This window comes from Paramisgurnus dabryanus, chromosome 11, assembly GCF_030506205.2.
Source record: "Paramisgurnus dabryanus chromosome 11, PD_genome_1.1, whole genome shotgun sequence".
NCBI classification, from domain to species: Eukaryota; Metazoa; Chordata; class Actinopteri; order Cypriniformes; family Cobitidae; genus Paramisgurnus; species Paramisgurnus dabryanus.
Window position 1 is genome coordinate 21,339,394 of NC_133347.1, and position 12,040 is coordinate 21,351,433.

The 12,040-nt window shown below is 39.4% G+C and overlaps 1 long non-coding RNA gene across 1 annotated transcript; it reads left to right on the top strand.

The window, feature by feature from the left end:
* The first annotated feature begins 2,513 nt into the window (after nucleotides 1-2,513).
* Nucleotides 2,514-11,572, top strand: LOC135731774 (uncharacterized). The gene is made up of 3 exons (XR_012337947.1): nucleotides 2,514-4,792; nucleotides 5,155-5,274; nucleotides 10,147-11,572. It is a non-coding gene; the product is annotated as an uncharacterized lncRNA (long non-coding RNA).
* Nucleotides 11,573-12,040: the final 468 nt, after the last annotated feature.

Sequence of the window (12,040 nt, forward strand, 5' to 3'; positions counted from 1 at the left end):
TATCAGAAAAAGAGAAGTGATTATAATGGAAAATATACATAACAAGAATTAAAGTGTGACACAACTGCTTAATATTCTATATGATTTACGTGCTGAAGCTTTGAATCCATGTTTACAATTTTGAAGAGCTTTTGCAGCCTTCCTTTGCAGTCTAATTTTTTTTGTGAAAACATTGTTTTTTATTTTTTTGTCTACAAAGTGTGCCAACAACAGCAAATTTGGTGTTATTTATATTAGACAATCACTGTAATTCTAAGAATGTTTACTTGCTAAGTTGTTAGCACTTTTAGAAGACCAAGAGCAAATCATTACCCACAGAAATACAAAAACATACGAAAGCCAAGAGAGTCATCCACATTTTTTTTTTTGCTGCTTGTTTTCTCATGATCTCGAGATAACAAAAGTTGTTTTCATGTTATCCTGACATGATAATCCAAATGCCATAATGTAATTTCCTGTCCATAATATTTGTTTATTTTGAAGTGGACTGCTGATGCATATATGAGTTGGGTTACCACGCGTAGCTCATTGTCGATAGACTTAATAAATAAAGTTTGATGTTCGTGAATTTAGGGACCATCTCTAAAGTAACAATGTACACGTTTCTATCTTCAATAGTATTTAACAGTTTATTTGAATAAAAATAAAAAATAAAAAAAGTGTGCATAGTTGACAACCAGATGAACACTTAACAGTTGGTTTTGTGACTGTTTGTTGACTTAAAGTAACTCAATTTTAATGCTGTTTAAGTAGAAACGTATATGGAGATACTTTATAGACGGTCCCTAAATTCACCGCGCTTTCAAATGGTCAATTATTGGCAAATCTGTTTTATCTTGAGCGAATCCCTGATCCAAGTAAAATCTAATTTGTTCATTCATGCTAATTTAGCTAAATATGCTTTTGCTGTCTAAAAATTATGTTCTTTTGTAAGCTTTAATCACATCACAAGAATACAACTGTTAAAATTAAGTCGTGATCACGAGAAAACAAGCAAGCAAAAATAAATATAGTACACGACCTCTCTCGGCTTCAAACTACCAAATTACTAATTGAGCAGCTTAACAACTGAGGTAATGTAATAAATCTACCTGTTAATACAACAAACTGTCGTCTCCGCCCTTCAAAGAGTGGACACAGATTGTGAGAGATGCTGCGTAGCGGGCGGGAAATCACGAAGTGGATTACCAGAAAAGGTGGATCTTTAGACGAGCGGTAACAGAACACTTTGACCCGGGTTGGCGGTTGGTGAGAGGGGCACCTCAGCTGATTAGGGCAGAGGGGCAGTTGCTCTAGCCACCGGGCCACCCCCCTGTGCACGGCCCATGTTTACAGTGCGTGGAATGGTGCGCTGTGATTTGTTGAGCATATTTATGGCATTCTGCAGAGAAGGTTTATTGCATTTTGGGAAAAAAAGAGAGAAAAGAAGAAAGAATAACACAGCGGATATTGGATTTTGCATAAAATTAAGAATTTACTTTTTAATACAGACCAGATACAATACTGATTTTGGCTGTAACTCATTTTTTTCAATGGCGTTTATTCAAATTTTGTTTGCCAGGAAATAAAAGAGGAGTCACTACACTGTAAAAAACAACCTATAGAATTTACTCAAAAAAATTGTTGTAACAATTTGCACTCACTTTGTTTGAGTAAATTATATCCTATATATTTGATTAAAAAGTACCTAAATTTAATTACTATGATAAAGTAAAAAAAATTAGGTAAGGTCTACCTATTTTTTTCATAACTAATTACTTATAAAAAAATGAATAACATTAACCCTATTGGTATTAAGGCACAGATCTATTAAATTATTATTAATAATGATAAGCCATTAAGAAACATTACATATTACTTATTCAGAGAGGGTTGAATAAGAAAATAGTCATGCACAAGATTGCATAAATTGCTTGCTTTATTGACCAAATAACATTCTGTAAACATTTAAAACTAATTATTGGACGTATAATAACCCCAATACATTTCAAGTGAAATACAACATATCATAGTTTTACATAAAGCTTCTTGAACATATTATTTCATAAAACAAAATAAACCAAGGCTTCATGAGATGTTAAAAAACCATTAAAAGCAAGATTCCTAAATACTGTTCTTCACGTTATCATTAGAAAATTAAAGAAGACAATAATATGAGAGGAAAAACTGATCTCATTTACCTCAGTAGACTAGCATGCTATATCGATACAAACAAACATTTCAACTTCATTTAAAACTTATTAAGTGCAAAAATACAACTTCATATTATGCTATAACTCACAGTACACGTGCATAAAACATTGAACACTAACAAGAAGTACTTACATTCAATTTTAAGTGATTCAACTTCATATACAAGTCTCATATATAACATATGAACTCCGAAATACTTTTTTGAACAGACATTAAAAAGCGAAAGGCAACGTTAAGTATATGTGACGGGCCGTAACAACCCGCTAGTAGGGGATATTGCAACCTTACCCTGGAAGACTTTAAGGAAGAAAGGATCTTAGTCCCCCACCTCAAGTACTTTGAATCTCACTGTATTTATATTTATATATATATATACTTTATATCTTACTCTATTGTATGGTGTTATACTACAGGCACAGGAAGTGTGGGCTTCAGGTAGGTGTATAGACACGGCGACTAATCTGAAGTGTAGATATGTGATATAAGGTGACTGTACCAAATCACTTCCCCACCCCCAATACCTAATAGAGTAAGTGAGATGCCCCTACTCCAAGGTAAGTTCAAAACAATAACAATTTATATTTTTCTGACCGTTAACCAATTTATTTCTCTTTTCTTTCTAGGAAAATTTGATCGTCTTCCACATTGGCAGAAGGAAACCAGCAGAAGGTAAATTGACAGGTAAGTATTAAAAATGATTAATCAAATAAAAGAATATTAGTTTAAAGAGACAAACACTTGTTATTTTACCTTTAACCTGTGGTGCACCACAAAATGTTCATAAGACTCAGACCCCGTTTGTGACACCTTTAAGATTGAAATCACTAAAGAATTTCCCTTACAGGCTTAGTATTAGTATATTCTAGACCTATGATCTAAATGCAAGAATTCAATAAAATGCTAATCAATATTTAAAATCACTAAGTTACTCTTCCAATCGAAATGAAATAATAAAAAAAAACCTCAAAACACTTCAAATTCAATTTACATTTAGGTAAACCTTCAATAAGGAAACAATTTATACAATGGATGCTACTAAATTCAAATAATTCTCATGTAGTAGTTTAAATGATTATAAATTGACCTTTACAGTCTCGAAGTCACAAATACCCAGTCCAACTCACACTCATGCACTATCAGCACCTGTGAGTGTGTGTATAAGAAAGGTGTACCAGTCCGCAGTGAAGGCAACTGGTGAATGAAAACTTCCGTTGAGATGAGACGACTTGTAGCAATGAGACGACTTGTAGCAATGAGACGACTTGTAGCAATGAGAAGACTTGTAGCAATGAGACAACTGGTAGCAATGAGACGACTTGTAGCAATGAGAAGACTTGTAGCAATGAGACAACTTGTAGCAATGAGATGGTATTTGGCAATAAGATGAGTTAGCAGGGAGATGTCACCTTATTGGCAGGGTAACAAAAAAAATGTAATAAAAAAACGTAGCTTAAATGGCCCGAGAAAAATCAAGAAAAAGCTTGCAGATTGTGATATCAGTGTTAAGCAGTCTGGCAAAAAAAAATATGTTTACCTTTGCAAAAATTTGTGTGTACACACTGACGATGTCAGTTGGTAACCGTTAATAACGGTTAATCTCAATCTTAATATTACAGTCACATATAATGCAGCAAAACTAAAAAAAAACTTAAATCCAATAAAGTATCAGAAAATAGCAGTGTTCTGAAATGACTCACGACTTCAGCAACTCTTTTATGCTCAAAAGTCAGTCTCTAACACCGTATGAATCTGATACAAATCCTCCGTAACTAGGGCACTTTTTGGATTAAGTCACCACAGCTGCATTAAATCGTGCAGGCACGCTATTCGTAGAAAAAAACTCAAAAATAACCGCACACTGCTGCTCTTATAGCTTGAAGCTCCAAAAAGAGTAAAATCACTACTTTTGTAGCACACGAAAACTGTAACTGTTACACTGAAAACCCCGCGTCACTCTCCTGCCAGTTTACTTTTTTCGCTCCCCGTCTCCATGGACACTCACAACAAAACCACGGCATCAAAATAAAAGTCCCTTAGGAAAAAATGCACCCAAAAGTCACTCTGGTTACATTCCCCCCTGCTAAACCCTGCCACAAGTTGACATCTCCAACCAACCCACATCTGGAATACAAACTAATTTCAGGGCAACACATTACATCAGATGAATATTTTCAACCTACAATCATACATTTAAACCTTTAAGGTTTGTACATATTAAACACTTTTCAATACAGTCTTTTCTCTTTCTGCTTATGACCTTTTTACGACATAATCATCTCTGAATCTCACAGGTAATTTACCCTTGTTTTGTCTTAAAGAGCGCCTAAGCTCTGGTAAAGTTTCACTTTCAACCTCTGAGACGTCAGCATCATCTGAAATTTCTTGTAACCCCAACTCTACTTCTGGGACTACATCTTGTGCCACATGTTCATGTTCTTGCACTAAATTCCCTCCCTGATCTATCTCGTTTGTTTCCCTCAGTACCAACCCTTCATCTCTGTTTTGTCTATGTGCAGTGGCTGGGACACAAATAAGATCTGGGAATTCTGTTTCAGAATCTGACATATTTGCGGATTGATGACTTCTTGCACGCGGTGAGGTAAGTGACAATAAAGGGAATGTGCAGTGTCGAATCTGATCCCTATGTACTACCCTAAGTGAACCCCCTTGTTCGGGTCTGATAGTAAATACAGGTATGTCTGGGTGATTCTGCTTCACTACAATGTAAGGTGTATGTTCCCACTTATCTTGGATCTTGTTTCTGCCTCTGTGTCTGTGATTGCGTAACAACACACGGTCACCAGGCCTTACAAGCGCTCCGGAAGACTTGCGATCATACAGCCTTTTACGCCTCTTTGCTGCCTCTTGGTTAGCTTGATTTGCCACTTCCACTGCAGTCTTTAGTCTGTTGTGATGACTCTTCACCCATTCATCCAGGTCCTCTGCATCACTTTCTTCTAGGTCCTTCCCACCTAGGACATCCAGCGGAAGGCGTGCATCTCTCCCAAACATCAAATAAAACGGAGAATAGCCTGTAGAGGAGTGGACATGACTGTTATACGCCATCACTAATTCAGGCAGGTGAGTCTTCCAGTCTTTTTTCTTTTCAGGTGTCAATGTTCTCAGCATGTCATGCATGGTACGGTTGAATCTCTCACACTGAGAGTTTCCTTGGGGGTGGTATGGGCTTGTACGACTTTTTCCGATGTTATACACTTTACAGAGTTCCTTGATCACCTGAGCCTCAAAACATCGCCCCTGGTCTGAATGTAGACGGGCAGGGCACCCGTAGTAAACAAACCAATGTTTGATGAGAGCCTTTGCAGTAGTGCTGGCTGTTTGGTTCTTTGTGGGGACAGCAACAGTGAATCTTGTAAACATGTCAGTCAAAACTAGCACATTTTCGTATCCACCTGAAGACATTTCCAACTGAGTGTAGTCCATTGCCAGTACCTCTAAAGGAGCAGTGATGTTGCTACATGTCATTGGGGCTCTGTTTCTTGGAAAGACATCTTTTGCAAGTGTACATCGTTTACATTGTTCTATCCACTCTTGGACATCTTTAGTCATGTTAGGCCAGTAGTAACTCCGTCTCATTAACGTCAGAGTGCTCCTCTCACCAAAATGACCTCCATGTTCATGTTGACTGTCGAAAACTGTCCGTTGTAAAGGGCCAGGGACAACAAGCTGACTAATTTTCTCTCCATCCCTTGGGTCAAAGATACATCTGAACATTACTCCACGATTCATCTGAAGACGTTCAAAGTCTCTGGAAAGCTTCTTTAACTGTGTTGGCATACTTTGTTGTTCCGATCGGCTTGGTCTTTTGTTTTTAAACACTGCATTGTATATAGGACTTGTCACTGGATCAGTTTTCTGCAGTTTCATAATTTCATCCCAGCTGTAACCATTTACCACTTTCTTGATGGAGGCTTGTACTGCTAGTTGGGCACCAACTCTTTCCTGCTTTAACACGTTAGTCGGCCATAGGCATGCTTGCACATCCTCCGAACTGATTCGGATGAAATCCTTTTCTGTGTCATCTTTTTCAGGTTCCTCCCTAGAGGGTATCCTTGACAGGGCATCAGCATTTGTATTCAGTCGTCCAGGCTTATAGAGGACTTCAAAACTAAACTCTGCTAACTGCGCAACCCAACGCTGCTCAACCGCACCGAGATTGGCTGTTCCCAAGTAACGCAGAGGATTATGGTCAGTGATTACAGTGAACTTTGAAAACATCAGGTATTCCTTGAATTTTTCTGTTATGGCCCATTTAAGTGCCAACAGCTCCAGTTTGAAAGCACTGTAATTTTTATCATTTCTCTCTGACCCTCTAAGACCCCTACTAGCAAAGGCGATTACTCGCTCGACTCCCCCCTGCTTTTGGCTTAGTACAGCTCCAAGGCCCTGACCACTCCCATCAGTAGTAAGAATGAATGGAAGACTAAAATCGGGGTAAGCAAGGACAGGTGGTGACATCAAGCATTGTTTCAATTTTTCAAACGCAGCCTGGCATTCATTGCTCCAAATGAAGGGTTCAGAGAGCTTTCTTTTGTTTTTGCTGCCCATTAACGCATGTAATGGTTTTGCTGTTTGAGCGAACTTTGGCACGAATCGCCTGTAATAGCTTGTAAATCCAATTAACTGTCTCACCTCCTTTACGCTCTTAGGGATGGGCCATGTTTCTAAAGCGCTCACTTTTTCAACATCAACTTTGATCCCTTCCGAGGAGATTATGTGACCAAGAAACTTCACCTCTGATTTTAAGAGGAAGCATTTGCTCGGTTTCAACTTCAAGCCATGCTGACGCAGTCGACTGAAGACAAGCTCTAATCTTTCACAGTGACTCTTGAAGTCCGTGGAAAATACAATTATATCATCAAGATATATCAAAAGAACATCAAATGTCAAGTCTCCAAGCACTACCCCCATGAGGCGCTGGAAGGTGGCTGGCCCATTGCACAGCCCGAACGGCATCCTTGACCATTCAAATAGTCCAAATGGGGTAGTGACAGCTGTCTTCTCACGATCGCATGCACTGACTGCCACCTGGAAATAACCTGCTGTCAGATCCAAAGTAGAGAACAACTGAGCATTTCCCAACGCGTCCAGAGATTCCTCCACTCTTGGAAGTGGGTATGCATCTTTGCATGTGACTTGATTTAATCTTCTGTAATCACAGCAGAAGCGTACACTGCCATCTTTCTTCTTGACTACCACTGCTGGGGAAGCCCATGGGCTCACACTTTCCTTAAGGATGCCTTGGCACACAAGATCCTGCACATGTTTTTTGAATTCCTGGAAAACTTGTGGTGGTACTCTTCTGTGTCTCTGTTTGATGGGCGGAGCATCACCAGTGGGAATGTCATGCGTCACTGCTTGCGTGTATCCATAATCACTGTCACTTTTTGAAAATACATCTCTGTACTTCGCCAATAATTGCTTTATTTCTTCACATTGTGTAGGTGAGAGTCCTTCGTAGTTTAGCTGGACTGGTACTGGAAGTTCATCAGAGGTCTTATCAGCTTGGATGTGTGTCACTTGTTTAACATGCAGCATCCCATCCTCTTCTTTAAACTCCAACATCTCCTTAGTGAACACCTCACAAGGTTTAGACAACACTGCCACCCTGCATCTTGGAGTAAGTCTGATAGCTTTCTCACTTGAATTCATTACCCGAACTGGAACTTTACCACTCACTGTTTTCGTCAGGACATTGGCCACCAGGAGTCCTTTGGGTAGACTTGCTTCAGCTGTAGGCTCGATCAATACTTGGCTCTTCATTTTGGGTGGCATCCGGCAACGGCCTTCAAATATCTTTTCACTCAGCGGAGGGATGGTTATAGCCTGTTTCCCACCAACTTTGACAAATCCAATCTTGCCATCAGGACTCAGAGGTTCAGCCCTTTCAACACTGGCTAGCATTCTTCTTATCTTGGCCTCTGTCTGTTGTCCATATTTGTTGACTTTCTTTACACCGTCTCCTGTTACCAACAATGACTTCATCTCGCTGATAATATTCATCCCAACAATCCCAGAAAGGCCTCCTATCTCTTTTGCTTCTGGGCTGGTGTCTGTCAGCACGAAAATACACTTCCCAGGGAGAACTTTTCCCATACACTCAACATCAGCCTGCAAACATCCCAGGACAGGAATGTCTAGCCCATTTGCTGCAGTCAGTTTGACCCAGTTAGCAGATGACAATTTAAGTTCTTCCTCTCCGAAGTGCTTCCTAAAGTGTGACTCCGTAATGGTTGACACTTCTGAGCCTGTATCCAGTAAACAATCTGTTCTTACACCAGCTATTTTAACTTCAATCGTTAGGCAGTCCCCAAAGGCTCCTTCTTTCAAGGTTTCCGTCACTTCATCAGTCCATTCAGCAGCATGACTTCTGATCATTGATGGCCCGGAGGTAGCTTGTGTTGTACTTGTTGACACACTTCCTGTATTACCGTCGGCTGTCCCTGTTGTGTATCGATACCGCTCAGGTACGTTGATTACTTCAGCTCCCTGCGTGCAGCGTTTGCTAGTGTGCCCAGGCTCACCACATGAATAACAGATGTATCGGCCATCACCATCTCTCAGCGGTTGTCTTTTTGGTCGGCTCGGCTGAGGTCGGGCTCTGTTGTTACCATGCACTGCCTGATAAAGCTCTTCCTGACGAGCGGAAATCTTTTGAATGGCCTCATGTAACTTTTCTAGAGTTAGTGTAGATGACGTTTGCTCTGCATCTGCATTAACTACTCTGACACGAGTGCTGGGTTTTGGATGATTTGGTGTCTGTGTCTCCTCCTCTTCAGACCAGGTGATTGCATCTTGCATTACTTGAACAAAGGTCAGACTTGTGTCCTCTTTTATTCGCCTTTTCATCTCACGCCTCAGAAAATCATCTCGAAGACCCAGGACAAGTTGTTCCTTTAACACACTTTCAGCATCTGAAACTCTGTTTGGCTCTCTGCGCTGAACTTTGCTGAGTCGCTCTTGTAGATCATAGGCGTACGAGCGTATTGTCTCTCCCTGCATTTGCTTCCTTTCATAAAAGTCTTTAAGTCTTGTCCCCACTGGCACTTTGTCTCCGTATGTTTCTAAAAGAATTTTAAAGATGTCCTCAGCTGAACCTTCTCTGCCACACAGCATGAATCTTACTGTTGCTTTAGCTTCGTCTTTGAGATGCTGTTTTACCAACTCCACACGGTCCTCGGCTGGTACTCTCATTATCTGAAAGGCAGATTTCATTGATGTAACCCATTCTTCAATGCTTATTTCACCTGGTTTCATTGAGCAGCCGCTGAATTCTGGAAGTTTTCGGTCTCGTGGAATATAAAGGGCAGCTGGAACTTGTGAGGTGGATTGGCGCTCAATGACAGCTTTTGCTAGTGACAGGGCTTCCCTTTGTTCAGATCTCGCTTGCTCGAGTGCTCCTGCCTGCTCTTCAAACCTCTTCTGCATCTCCGCCATTTCTTTTCTCAACTCTTCAAGCTCTGCCATTCTTCAGCTTGTAGGCCTGGGACTTGTGAGACAAAAAAAAAAATTATGCACTTCCTAACTCTATCCTGTTCGTGACGCCAAAATGTGACGGGCCGTAACAACCCGCTAGTAGGGGATATTGCAACCTTACCCTGGAAGACTTTAAGGAAGAAAGGATCTTAGTCCCCCACCTCAAGTACTTTGAATCTCACTGTATTTATATTTATATATATATATACTTTATATCTTACTCTATTGTATGGTGTTATACTACAGGCACAGGAAGTGTGGGCTTCAGGTAGGTGTATAGACACGGCGACTAATCTGAAGTGTAGATATGTGATATAAGGTGACTGTACCAAATCACTTCCCCACCCCCAATACCTAATAGAGTAAGTGAGATGCCCCTACTCCAAGGTAAGTTCAAAACAATAACAATTTATATTTTTCTGACCGTTAACCAATTTATTTCTCTTTTCTTTCTAGGAAAATTTGATCGTCTTCCACATTGGCAGAAGGAAACCAGCAGAAGGTAAATTGACAGGTAAGTATTAAAAATGATTAATCAAATAAAAGAATATTAGTTTAAAGAGACAAACACTTGTTATTTTACCTTTAACCTGTGGTGCACCACAAAATGTTCATAAGACTCAGACCCCGTTTGTGACACCTTTAAGATTGAAATCACTAAAGAATTTCCCTTACAGGCTTAGTATTAGTATATTCTAGACCTATGATCTAAATGCAAGAATTCAATAAAATGCTAATCAATATTTAAAATCACTAAGTTACTCTTCCAATCGAAATGAAATAATAAAAAAAACCTCAAAACACTTCAAATTCAATTTACATTTAGGTAAACCTTCAATAAGGAAACAATTTATACAATGGATGCTACTAAATTCAAATAATTCTCATGTAGTAGTTTAAATGATTATAAATTGACCTTTACAGTCTCGAAGTCACAAATACCCAGTCCAACTCACACTCATGCACTATCAGCACCTGTGAGTGTGTGTATAAGAAAGGTGTACCAGTCCGCAGTGAAGGCAACTGGTGAATGAAAACTTCCGTTGAGATGAGACGACTTGTAGCAATGAGACGACTTGTAGCAATGAGACGACTTGTAGCAATGAGAAGACTTGTAGCAATGAGACAACTGGTAGCAATGAGACGACTTGTAGCAATGAGAAGACTTGTAGCAATGAGACAACTTGTAGCAATGAGATGGTATTTGGCAATAAGATGAGTTAGCAGGGAGATGTCACCTTATTGGCAGGGTAACAAAAAAAATGTAATAAAAAAACGTAGCTTAAATGGCCCGAGAAAAATCAAGAAAAAGCTTGCAGATTGTGATATCAGTGTTAAGCAGTCTGGCAAAAAAAAATATGTTTACCTTTGCAAAAATTTGTGTGTACACACTGACGATGTCAGTTGGTAACCGTTAATAACGGTTAATCTCAATCTTAATATTACAGTCACATATAATGCAGCAAAACTAAAAAAAAACTTAAATCCAATAAAGTATCAGAAAATAGCAGTGTTCTGAAATGACTCACGACTTCAGCAACTCTTTTATGCTCAAAAGTCAGTCTCTAACACCGTATGAATCTGATACAAATCCTCCGTAACTAGGGCACTTTTTGGATTAAGTCACCACAGCTGCATTAAATCGTGCAGGCACGCTATTCGTAGAAAAAAACTCAAAAATAACCGCACACTGCTGCTCTTATAGCTTGAAGCTCCAAAAAGAGTAAAATCACTACTTTTGTAGCACACGAAAACTGTAACTGTTACACTGAAAACCCCGCGTCACTCTCCTGCCAGTTTACTTTTTTCGCTCCCCGTCTCCATGGACACTCACAACAAAACCACGGCATCAAAATAAAAGTCCCTTAGGAAAAAATGCACCCAAAAGTCACTCTGGTTACATATATATCCGTAAATGATAATAATAATAATAAAATGGCTTCATAAATGGATCCCTTCTAAAACAAAACTCAATATATTAACAGATAAATGCAAGAAAACTTTTACAGTAATTATCTAGCATCGACAGCTTTACCGTTGTTTGTTTGTCTGCTCGACGCCCTCCCGTCTGTATCGTACATCAACCGTCCGCTGCTCTCTCTCGTCACGTGGCTTGCTCAAGTTCAACCACTCATATTGAGCAGCTCCGCTGTTCACGAGATGTAAATAATAATAATGGAAGTTAATATTTTAATCATAAATATGGATATTTATTCGTATTCGCAGGTGCAAGAACTGGGCGATGTTTCATTCAAAGCTAACCTGACTGACATATTCTAACCTATCAATCTGTCAACAACAGAGACAGAGAAGCACGCAAATGACTAAACTTCTGGTAGATTTTACAGTT